The sequence below is a fragment of the Chiloscyllium punctatum genome, chromosome 18, assembly GCF_047496795.1.
Source record: "Chiloscyllium punctatum isolate Juve2018m chromosome 18, sChiPun1.3, whole genome shotgun sequence".
Lineage (NCBI taxonomy): Eukaryota > Metazoa > Chordata > Chondrichthyes > Orectolobiformes > Hemiscylliidae > Chiloscyllium > Chiloscyllium punctatum.
In genome coordinates, this window is record NC_092756.1 from 71,089,638 (window position 1) to 71,102,497 (window position 12,860).

Consider the following 12,860-nt stretch of genomic DNA (forward strand, 5'->3'; position numbering starts at 1 on the left):
TGCTGCATATTACTGTAAGGAAGCCCTAATCCCTCTGTGCTGCAGATTATTGTAAGGACTCCCTAATCCCTCTGTGCTGCTGATTTCTGTAAGTACTCCCTAATCCCTCTGTGCGGCTGATTATTTTAAGGACTCCCTAATCCCTCTGTTCTGCAGATTTCCCTAAGGACTCCCTAATCCCTCTGTTCTGCAGATTTCTGCGTGGAATCTCTTATCCCACTGTGCGGCTGATTATTGTAAGGACTCACGAATCTCCATATGCGGCTGATTATATTAAGAATTCCCTAACCGCTCTGTGCTGCTGATTTCTGTAAGGACTCCCTAATCAATCTGTGCTGCTGATTTCTGTAAGGCCTCCCTCATCCCTCTGTGCTGCTGATTTCTGTAAGGACTCCCTAATCCCTCTGTGCTGCAGATTTCTGTATGGACTCCCTAATCCCTCTGTGCTGCAGATTTCTGTAATGACTCCCTAATCCCTCTGTGCTGCAGATTTCTGAAAGGACTCCCTAATCCCTCTGTGCTGCAGATTATTGTAAGCACTCCCAAATCCCTCTGTGATGCAGATTATTGGAAGGACTCCCTAATCGCTCTGTGCTGCAGATTTATGTAAGCACTCCCTAAACCCTCTGTGCTGCTGATTTCTGTAAGGACTCCCTAATCCCTCTGTGCTGCACATTATTGTAAGGACTCGCTGATCCCTCTGTGCTGCTGATTTTTGTGACGACTCCCGAATCGCTCTGTGCTGCTGAATTCTGTAAGGATTCCCTAACCCCTCTGTGCTGCTGATTTCTGTAAAGACTCCCTAATCCCTATGTGCTGCTGATTTCTGTAAGGACTCCCTAATCCCTCTGTGCTGCCGATTTCTGTAAGGACTCCCTAATCACTCTGTGCTGCTGATTTCTGTAAGGACTCCCTAATCCCTCTGTGCTGCCGATTTCTGTAATTACTCCCTAATCCCCCTGTGCTGCAGATTATTGTAAGGACTCCTTACTCCCTCTGTTTTGCTGATTTCTGGAAGGACTCCCTAATCCCTCTGTGTTGCTGATTTCTGTAAAGTCTCCCTAATCCCTCTGTGTTGCTGATTTATGTAAGGACTCCCTAATCCCTCTGTGTTGCTGATTTCTGTAAGGACTCCCTAATCCCTCTGTGATGCTGATTATTGTAAGGACTCCCGAATCCCTCTGGGCTGCTGATTATTGTAAGGACTCCCTAATCCCTCTGTGTTGCAGATTTCTGTAAGGACTCCCTAATCCCTCTGTGATGCTGATTATTGTAAGGACTCCCTAATCCCTCTGTGTTGCAGATTTCTGTAAGGACTCCCTAATCCCTCTGTGTTGCTGATTTCTGTAAGGACTCCCTAATGCCTTTGTGCAGCTGATTTCTGTAAGGACTCCCGAATCCCTCTGTGTTGCTGATTTCTGTAAAGACTCCCGAAACCCTCTGATCTGCTGATTATTGTAAGGACTCCCTAATCCCTCTGTGCTGCTGATTTCTGTAAGGACTCCCTAATCCCTCTGTGTTGCTGATTTCTGTAAGGACTCCCTAATCCCTCTGTGATGCTGATTATTGTAAGGACTCCCTAATCCCTCTGTGCTGCTGATTATTGTAAGGACTCCCTAATCCCTCTGTGTTGCTGATTTCTGTCAGGACTCCCTAATCCCTCTGTGCTGCTGATTTCTGTAAGGACTCCCTACTCCCTCTGTGCTGCTGATTTCTGTAAGGACTCCCTCATCCCTCTGTGCTGCTGATTTCTGTAAGGACTCCCTCATCCCTCTGTGCTGCTGATTTCTGTAAGGACTCCCTCATCCCTCTGTGCTGCTGATTTCTGTAAGGACTCTCTAATCCCTCTGTGTTGCTGATTTCTGTAAGGACTCCCTAATCCCTCTGTGCTGCTGATTTCTGTAAGGACTCCCTACTCCCTCTGTGCTGCTGATTTCTGTAAGGACTCCCTCATCCCTCTGTGCTGCTAATTTCTGTAAGGACTCCCTAATCCCTCTGTGCTGCTGATTTCTGTAAGTACTCCCTAACCCCTCTGTGCTTCTGATTTTTGTGACGACTCCCTAATCCCTCTGTGCTGCATATTACTGTAAGGAAGCCCTAATCCCTCTGTGCTGCAGATTATTGTAAGGACTCCCTAATCCCTCTGTGCTGCTGATTTCTGTAAGGATTCCCTAATCCCTATGTGCTGCAGATTTCTGTAAGGACTCCCTAATCCCCCTGTGATGCACATTATTGTAAGGATGCCATAATCCCTCTGTGCGCCTGATTTCTGTAAGGACTCCCTAATCACCCTGTGCTGCACATTCTTGTAAGGACTCCCTAATCAATCTGTGCTACTGATTTCTGAAAGGACTCCCTAATCCCTCTGCGCTGCTGATTTCTGTAAGGACTCCCCAATCCCTCTGTGCTGCTGATTTCTGTAAAGACTCCCTAATCCCTCTGTGCTGCTGATTTCTGTAAGGACTCCCTAATCACTCTGTGCTGCAGATTATTGTAAGGACTCCCTAATCCCTCTGTGTTGCTGATTTCTGTAAGGACTCCCTAATCCCTCTGTGCTGCCGACTTCTGTAAGGACTCCCTAATCCCTCTGTGCTGCCGATTTCTGTAAAGACGCCCTAATCCCTCTGTGCGGCTGATTTCTGTAAGGACTCCCTAATACCTCTGTGTTGCTGATTTCTGTAAGGACTCCCTAATCCCTCTCTGCTTCCGATTTCTGTAAGGACTCCCTAATCCCTCTGTGCTGCTGATTTCTGTAAGGACTCCCTAATCCCTCTGTGCTGCTGATTTCTGTAAGGACTCCCTAATCCCTGTCTGCTTCCGATTTCTGTAAGGACTCCCTAATCCCTCTGTGCTGATGATTTCTGGAAGAACTTCCTAATCCCTCTGTGCTGCTGATTTCTGTAAGGACTCCCTAATCCCTGTCTGCTTCCGATTTCTGTAAGGACTCCCTAATCCCTCCGTGCAGCTAATTTCTGTAAGGATTCCCTAATCCCTCTCTGCTTCCGATTTCTGTAAGGACCCCCTACTCCCGTTATGCTGCAGATTTCTGGAAGGACTCCCTAATCCCTCTGTGCTGCTGATTTCTGTAAGGACTCGCTAATCCCTCTGTATGGCTGATTATTTTTACGACTCCCTAATCCCTCTGTGCTGCTGATTTCTGTAAGGACACCCTACTCCCTTTGTTCTGCAGATTTCTGTGTGGACGCCCTCATCCCTCTGTTCTGCAGAATTCTGTGTGGAATCCCTAATCCGACTGTGCGGTTGATTAGTGTAATGACGCACTAATCTCTCTGTGCGGCTGACTTCTGTTAAGGACGCCATAATCCCTCTCTGCTGCTGACTTCTGTGAGGACTCCCTAATCCCTCTGTGCTGCTGATTTCTGTAAGGACTCCCTAATCCCTCTGTGTTGTGGATTTTTGTGATGACTCCCTAATCACTCTGTGTTGCTGATTATTGTAAGGACTCCCTTATCCCTCTGTGCTGCTGATTATTGTAAGGACTCCCTAATCCCTCTGTGCTGCTGAATTCTGTAAAGACTTCCTAATCCCTCTGTGCTGCTGATTATTGTAAGGACTCCCTTATCCCTCTGTGCTGCTGATTATTGTAAGGACTCCCTAATCCCTCTGTGCTGCTGAATTCTGTAAAGACTTCCTAATCCCTCTGTGCTGCTGATTTCTGTAAGGATTCCCTAATCACTCTGTGCTGCTGATTTCTGTAAGGACTCCCTAATCCCTCTCTGCTGCTGATTTCTGTAAGGACTCCCTAATCACCCTGTGCTGCACATTATTGTAAGGACTCCCTAATCCCTCTGTGCTGCAGATTTCTATAAGGACTCCCTAATCCCTCTGTGCGGATGATTTCTGTAAGGACTCCCTTATCACCCTGTGCTGCACATTATTGTAAAGACTCCCTAATCCCTCTGTGCTGCTGATTTCTGTAAGGACACCCTAATCCCTCTGTGCTGCTGATTTGTGTAAGGACGCCATAATCCCTCTGTGCTGCAGATTTCTGTAAGGACTCCCTAATCCCTCTGTGATGCTGATTATTGTAAGGACTCCCTAATCCCTCTGGGCTGCTGATTATTGTAAGGACTCCCTAATCACTCTGTGTTGCAGATTTCTGTAAGGACTCCCTAATCCCTCTGTGTTGCTGATTTCTGTAAAGACTCCCTAATCCCTCTGTGCTGCAGATTTCTGTAAAGACTCCCTAATCCCTCTGTGCTGCTGATTTCTGTAAGGACTCCCTAATCCCTCTGTGTTGCTGATTTCTGTAAGGACTCCCTAATGCCTTTGTGCAGCTGATTTCTGTAAGGACTCCCTAATCCCTCTGTGTTGCAGATTTCTGTAAGGACTCCCTAATCCCTCTGTGTTGCTGATTATTGTAAGGACTCCGTAATCCCTCTGTGTTGCTGATTTCTGTAAGGACTCCCTAATCCCTCTGTGATGCTGATTATTGTAAGGACTCCCTAATCCCTCTGGGCTGCTGATCATTGTAAGGACTCCCTAATCCCTCTGTGTTGCTGATTTATGTCAGGACTCCCTAATCCCTCTGTGCTGCTGATTATTGTAAGGACTCCCTAATCCCGCTGTGCTGCAGATTTCTTTAAGGACTCCCTAATCCGTCTGTGCGGCAGAATATTTTAAGGAATCCCTAATCCCTCTGTGCGGCTGATTATTGTAAGGACTCCCTAATCCCTCTGTGCTGCAGATTATTCTAAGGATTCCCTAATCCCTCTGTGCTGCAGATTTCTGAAAGGACTCCCTCATCCCTCTATGACGCTGATTTCTGTAAGGACTCCCTAATCCCTCTGTGCTGCTGATTATTGTAAGGACTCCCTAATCCCTCTGCACTGCAGATTTTTGTAAGGACTCCCTAATCCCTCTGTGCTGCTGATTTTTGTGACGACTCCCTAATCCCTCTGTGATGCATATTACTGTAAGGACTCCCTGATCCCTCTGTGCGGCTGATTTTGTAAGGACGCCCGAATCCCTGTGTGCTGCTGATTTCTGTAAGGACTCCCTAATCCCTCTGTATGGCTGATTATTTTAAGGAATCGCTAATCCCTCTGTGCTGCTGATTTCTGTAAGGACACCCTACTCCCTCTGTTCTGCGGATTTCTGTTTGGACTCCCTCATCCCTCTGTTCTGCAGATTTCTGTGTGGAATCCCTAATCCCACTGTGCGGTTGATTATTGTAATGACTCACTAATATCTCTGTGCGGCTGATTATGTTAAGGACTCCATAATCCCTCTGTGCTGCTGATTTCTGTAAGGACTCCCTAATCCCTCTGTGCTGCTGATTTCTGTCAGGACTCCTTAATCCCTCTGTGTTGCTGATTTCTGTAAGGACTCCCTACTCCCTCTGTGCTGCCGATTTCTGTAAGGACTCCCTAATCCCTCTGAGCTGCTGATTTCTGTAAGGACTCCCTAACCCCTCTGTGTTGCTGAATTCTGTAAGGACTCCCTAATCCCTCTGTGCTGCTGATTTCTGTAAGGACTACCTAATCGCTCGGTGCTGCTGATTATTGTAAGGACTCCCAAATCCCTCTGAGCTGCTGATTTCTGGAAGAACTCCCTAATCGCTCTGTGCTGCTGATTTCTGTAAGGACGCCATAATCCCTCTGTGCGGCTGATTTCTGCGATGACTCCCTAATCACTCTGTGCTGCTGGTTTCTGTGATGACTCCCTAATCCCACTGTGTGGCTGATTTCTGTAAGGACTCCCTAATCCCTCTGTGCTGCTGATTTCTGTAAGGACTCCCTAATCCCTCTGTGCTGCTGATTTCTGTAAGGACTCCCTAATCCCTCTGTGCTGCTGATTTCTGTAAGGACTCCCTAATCCCTCGGTGCGGCTGATTTCTGTAAGGACTCCCTAATCCCTCTGTGCTGCTGATTTCTGTAAAGTCTCCCTAATCCCTCTATGCTGCTGATTTCTGTAAGGACTCCCTTATCCCTCTGTGCTGCTGATTTCTGTAAGGACTCCCTAATCCCTCTGTGCTGCTGATTTCTGTAAGGACTCCCTAATCCCTCGGTGCGGCTGATTTCTGTAAGGACTCCCTAATCCCTCTGTGCTGCTGATTTCTGTAAAGTCTCCCTAATCCCTCTATGCTGCTGATTTCTGTAAGGACTCCCTAATCCCTCTGTGCTGCAGATTATTGTAAGGACTCGCTTATCCCTCTGTGCTGCTGATTTTTGTAAGGACTCCCTTATCCCTATGTGCTGCAGATTTCTGTAAGGACTCCCTAATCCCTCTGTGCTGCTGATTTCTGTAAGGACTCCCTAATCCCTCTATGCTGCGGATTTCTGTAAGGACTCCCTAATCCCTCTGTGCTGCGGATTTCTATAAGGACTCCCTAATCCCTCTGTGCGGCAGATTTTTTTAAGGACGCCCTAATTCCTCTGTGCTGCAGATTTCTGGAAGGATTCCCTAATCCCTCTGTGCTGCATATTACTGTAAGGACTTCCTGATCCCTCTGTGCTGCGGATTTCTGAAAGGACTCCCTGATCCCCCTGTGCTGCAGATTATTGTAAGGACTCCCTAATCCCCCTGTGCTGCAGATTATTGCAAGGACTCCCTAATCCCTCTGTGTTGCTGATTTCTATAAGGACTCCCTAATCCCTCTGTGTTGCTGATTTCTGTAAGGACTCCCTAATCCCTCTCTGCTGCTGATTTCTGTAAGGACTCCCTAATCACCCTGTGCTGCACATTATTGTAAGGACTCCCTAATCCCTCTGTGCTGCAGATTTCTATAAGGACTCCCTAATCCCTCTGTGCGGATGATTTCTGTAAGGACTCCCTTATCACCCTGTGCTGCACATTATTGTAAAGACTCCCTAATCCCTCTGTGCTGCTGATTTCTGTAAGGACACCCTAATCCCTCTGTGCTGCTGATTTGTGTAAGGACGCCATAATCCCTCTGTGCTGCAGATTTCTGTAAGGACTCCCTAATCCCTCTGTGATGCTGATTATTGTAAGGACTCCCTAATCCCTCTGGGCTGCTGATTATTGTAAGGACTCCCTAATCACTCTGTGTTGCAGATTTCTGTAAGGACTCCCTAATCCCTCTGTGTTGCTGATTTCTGTAAAGACTCCCTAATCCCTCTGTGCTGCAGATTTCTGTAAGGACTCCCTAATCCCTCTGTGTTGCTGATTTCTGTAAGGACTCCCTAATCCCTCTGTGTTGCTGATTTCTGTAAGGACTCCCTAATGCCTTTGTGCAGCTGATTTCTGTAAGGACTCCCTAATCCCTCTGTGTTGCAGATTTCTGTAAGGACTCCCTAATCCCTCTGTGCTGCTGATTATTGTAAGGACTCCGTAATCCCTCTGTGTTGCTGATTTCTGTAAGGACTCCCTAATCCCTCTGTGATGCTGATTATTGTAAGGACTCCCTAATCCCTCTGGGCTGCTGATCATTGTAAGGACTCCCTAATCCCTCTGTGTTTCTGATTTATGTCAGGACTCCCTAATCCCTCTGTGCTGCTGATTATTGTAAGGACTCCCTAATCCCGCTGTGCTGCAGATTTCTTTAAGGACTCCCTAATCCGTCTGTGCGGCAGAATATTTTAAGGAATCCCTAATCCCTCTGTGCGTCTGATTATTGTAAGGACTCCCTAATCCCTCTGTGCTGCAGATTATTCTAAGGATTCCCTAATCCCTCTGTGCTGCAGATTTCTGAAAGGACTCCCTCATCCCTCTATGACGCTGATTTCTGTAAGGACTCCCTAATCCCTCTGTGCTGCTGATTATTGTAAGGACTCCCTAATCCCTCTGCACTGCAGATTTTTGTAAGGACTCCCTAATCCCTCTGTGCTGCTGATTTTTGTGACGACTCCCTAATCCCTCTGTGATGCATATTACTGTAAGGACTCCCTGATCCCTCTGTGCGGCTGATTTTGTAAGGACGCCCGAATCCCTGTGTGCTGCTGATTTCTGTAAGGACTCCCTAATCCCTCTGTATGGCTGATTATTTTAAGGAATCGCTAATCCCTCTGTGCTGCTGATTTCTGTAAGGACACCCTACTCCCTCTGTTCTGCGGATTTCTGTTTGGACTCCCTCATCCCTCTGTTCTGCAGATTTCTGTGTGGAATCCCTAATCCCACTGTGCGGTTGATTATTGTAATGACTCACTAATATCTCTGTGCGGCTGATTATGTTAAGGACTCCATAATCCCTCTGTGCTGCTGATTTCTGTAAGGACTCCCTAATCCCTCTGTGCTGCTGATTTCTGTCAGGACTCCTTAATCCCTCTGTGTTGCTGATTTCTGTAAGGACTCCCTACTCCCTCTGTGCTGCCGATTTCTGTAAGGACTCCCTAATCCCTCTGAGCTGCTGATTTCTGTAAGGACTCCCTAACCCCTCTGTGTTGCTGAATTCTGTAAGGACTCCCTCATCCCTCTATGACGCTGATTTCTGTAAGGACTCCCTAATCCCTCTGTGCTGCTGATTATTGTAAGGACTCCCTAATCCCTCTGCACTGCAGATTTTTGTAAGGACTCCCTAATCCCTCTGTGCTGCTGATTTTTGTGACGACTCCCTAATCCCTCTGTGATGCATATTACTGTAAGGACTCCCTGATCCCTCTGTGCGGCTGATTTTGTAAGGACGCCCGAATCCCTGTGTGCTGCTGATTTCTGTAAGGACTCCCTAATCCCACTGTATGGCTGATTATTTTAAGGAATCGCTAATCCCTCTGTGCTGCTGATTTCTGTAAGGACACCCTACTCCCTCTGTTCTGCGGATTTCTGTTTGGACTCCCTCATCCCTCTGTTCTGCAGATTTTTGTGTGGAATCCCTAATCCCACTGTGCGGTTGATTATTGTAATGACTCACTAATCTCTCTGTGCGGCTGATTATGTTAAGGACTCCATAATCCCTCTGTGCTGCTGATTTCTGTAAGGACTCCCTAATCCCTCTGTGTTGCAGATTTCTGTAAGGACTCCCTACTCCCTCTGTGCTGCTGATTTCTGTCAGGACTCCTTAATCCCTCTGTGTTGCTGATTTCTGTAAGGACTCCCTACTCCCTCTGTGCTGCCGATTTCTGTAAGGACTCCCTAATCCCTCTGAGCTGCTGATTTCTGTAAGGACTCCCTAACCCCTCTGTGTTGCTGAATTCTGTAAGGACTCCCTAATCCCTCTGTGCTGCTGATTTCTGTAAGGACTACCTAATCTCTCGGTGCTGCTGATTATTGTAAGGACTCCCAAATCCCTCTGAGCTGCTGATTTCTGGAAGAACTCCCTAATCGCTCTGTGCTGCTGATTTCTGTAAGGACGCCATAATCCCTCTGTGCGGCTTATTTCTGCGATGACTCCCTAATCACTCTGTGCTGCTGATTTCTGTGATGACTCCCTAATCCCACTGTGTGGCTGATTTCTGTAAGGACTCCCTAATCCCTCTGTGCTGCTGATTTCTTGTAATGACTCCCTAATCCCTCTGTGCTGCTGATTTCTGTAAGGACTCCCTAATCCCTCTGTGCTGCTGATTTCTGTAAGGACTCCCTAATCCCTCGGTGCGGCTGATTTCTGTAAGGACTCCCTAATCCCTCTGTGCTGCTGATTTCTGTAAAGTCTCCCTAATCCCTCTATGCTGCTGATTTCTGTAAGGACTCCCTTATCCCTCTGTGCTGCTGATTTCTGTAAGGACTCCCTAATCCCTCTGTGCTGCAGATTTCTGTAAGGACTCCCTCATCACTCTGTGCAGCTGACTATTGTAAGGACTCCCTTATCCCTCTGTGCTGCTGATTTCTGAAAGGACTCCCTCATCCCTCTGTGCTGCTGATTTCTGTAAGGACTCCCTATTCCCTCTGTGCGGCTGATTTCTGAAAGGACTCCCGAATCCCACAGTGCAACCGATCATTTTAAGGACTCTCTAATCCCTCTGTGCTGCTGATTTCTGTAAAGACTCCCTAATCCCTATGTGCAGCTGATTTCTGTAAGGACTCCCTAATCACTCTGTGCTGCTGATTTCTGTGAGGACTCCCTAATCCCTCTGTGCTGCTGATTATTGTAAGGACTCCCTTATCCCTCTGTGCTGCAGATTACTGTAAGGACTCCCTGAACCCTCTGTGCTGCTAATTTCTGCAAGGACTCCCTAATCCCTCTGCGCTGCAGATTTTTGTAAGGACTCCCTAATCCCTCTGTGCAGCTGATTTCTGTAAGGACTCCCTAATGCCTTTGTGCAGCTGATTTCTGTAAGGACTCCCTAATCCCTCTTTGTTGCTGATTTCTGTAAGGACTCCCTAATCCCTCTGAGCTGCTGATTTCTGTAAGGACTCCCTAACCCCTCTGTGTTGCTGATTTCTGTAAGGACTCCCTAATCCCTCTGTGCTGCTGATTTCTGTAAGGACTACCTAATCGCTCGGTGCTGCTGATTATTGTAAGGACTCCCAAATCCCTCTGAGCTGCTGATTTCTGGAAGAACTCCCTAATCCCTCTGTGCTGCTGATTTCTGTAAGGACGCCATAATCCCTCTGTGCGGCTGATTTCTGCGATGACTCCCTAATCCCTCTGTGCTGCTGATTTCTGTAAGGACTCCCAAATTCCACTGTGTGGATGATTTCTGTAAGGACTCCCTAATCCCTCTGTGCTGCTGATTTCTGTAAGGACTCCCTAATCCCTCGGTGCGGCTGATTTCTGAAAGGACTCCCTAATCCCTCTGTGCTGCTGATTTCTGTAAAGTCTCCCTAATCCCTCTATGCTGCTGATTTCTGTAAGGACTCCCTAATCCCTCTGTGCTGCTGATTTCTGTAAGGACTCCCTAATCCCTCTGTGCTGCAGATTTTTGTAAGGACTCCCTAATCACTCTGTGCAGCTGACTATTGTAAGGACTCCCTTATCCCTCTGTGCTGCTGATTTCTGTAAGGACTCCCTCATCCCTCTGTGCTGCTGATTTCTGTAAGGACTCCCTATTCCCTCTGTGCGGCTGATTTCTGAAAGGACTCCCGAATCCCACAGTGCAACCGATCATTTTAAGGACTCTCTAATCCCTCTGTGCTGCTGATTTCTGTAAAGACTCCCTAATCCCTATGTGCAGCTGATTTCTGTAAGGACTCCCTAATCACTCTGTGCTGCTGATTTCTGTGAGGACTCCCTAATCCCTCTGTGCTGCTGATTATTGTAAGGACTCCCTTATCCCTCTGTGCTGCAGATTACTGTAAGGACTCCCTGAACCCTCTGTGCTGCTAATTTCTGCAAGGACTCCCTAATCCCTCTGCGCTGCAGATTTTTGTAAGGACTCCCTAATCCCTCTGTGCTGCTGATTTCTGTAAGGACTCCCTAATGCCTTTGTGCAGCTGATTTCTGTAAGGACTCCCTAATCCCTCTTTGTTGCTGATTTCTGTAAGGACTCCCAAATCCCTCTGTGCTGTTGATTATTGTAAGGACTCCCTAATCCCTCTGTGCTGCAGATTATTGTAAGGAATCCCGAATCCCTCTGTGCTGCAGATTTCTGAAAGGACTCCCTCATCCCTCTATGACGCTGATTTCTGTAAAGATTCCCTAATCCCTCTGTGCTGCTGATTATTGTAAGGACTCCCTTATCCCTCTATGCTGCTGATTTCTGTAAGGACTCCCTAATCCCTCTGTGCTGCAGATTTCTGTAAGGACACCCTAATCACTCTGTGCAGCTGACTATTGTAAGGACTCCCTTATCCCTCTGTGCTGCTGATTTCTGTAAGGACTCCCTCATCCCTCTGTGCTGCTGATTTCTGGAAGGACTCCCTATTCCCTCTGTGCGGCTGATTTCTGAAAGGACTCGTTAATCCCTCTGTGCTGCAGATTTCTGTAAGGACTCCCTAATCACTCTGTGCAGCTGACTATTGTAAGGACTCCCTTATCCCTCTGTGCTGCTGATTTCTGTAAGGACTCCCTCATCCCTCTGTGCTGCTGATTTCTGTAAGGACTCCCTAATCACTCTGTGCAGCTGACTGTTGTAAGGACTCCCTTATCCCTCTGTGCTGCTGATTTCTGTAAGGACTCCCTCATCCCTCTGTGCTGCTGATTTCTGTAAGGACTCCCTATTCCCTCTGTGCTGCTGATTTCTGTAAGGACTCCCTAATCCCTCTGTGCTGCTGATTTCTGTAAGGACTCCCTAATCCCTCTGTGCTGCAGATTTCTGTAAGGACTCCCTAATCCCTCTGTGCTGCTGATTTCTGTAAGGACTCCCTAATCCCTCTGTGCTGCTGATTATTGTAAGGACGCCATAATCCCTCTGTGCGGCTGATTCCTGTGATGACTCCCTAATCCCTCTGTGCTGCTGATTTTTGTGACGACTCCCAAATCCCTCTGTGCTGCTGATTTCTGGAAGAACTCCCTAATCACTCTGTGTTGCTGATTTCTGTAAGGATGCCATAATCCCTCTGTGCGGCTGATTCCTGTGATGACTCCCTAATCCATCTGTGCTGCTGATTTTTGTGACGACTCCCTAATCCCTCTGTGCTGCTGATTATAGTAAGGACTCCCTAATCCCTCTGTGTTGCTGATTTCTGTAAGGACTCCCTAATCCCTCTGTGATGCTGATTATTGTAAGGACTCCCTAATCCCTCTGTGTTGCTGATTTCTGTAAGGACTCCCTAATCCCTATGTGCTGCTGATTTCTGTAAGGACTCCCTTATCCCTCTGTGCTGCTGATTTTTGTTAGGACTCCCTTATCCCTATGTGCTGCAGATTTCTGTAAGGACTCCCTAATCCCTCTGTGCTGCTGATTTCTGTAAGGACTCCCTAATCCCTCTATGCTGCGGATTTCTGTAAGGACTCCCTAATCCCTCTGTGCTGCGGATTTCTATAAGGACTCCCTAATCCCTCTGTGCGGCTGATTTTTTTAAGGACGCCCTAATTCCTCTGTGCTGCAGATTTCTGTAAGGGC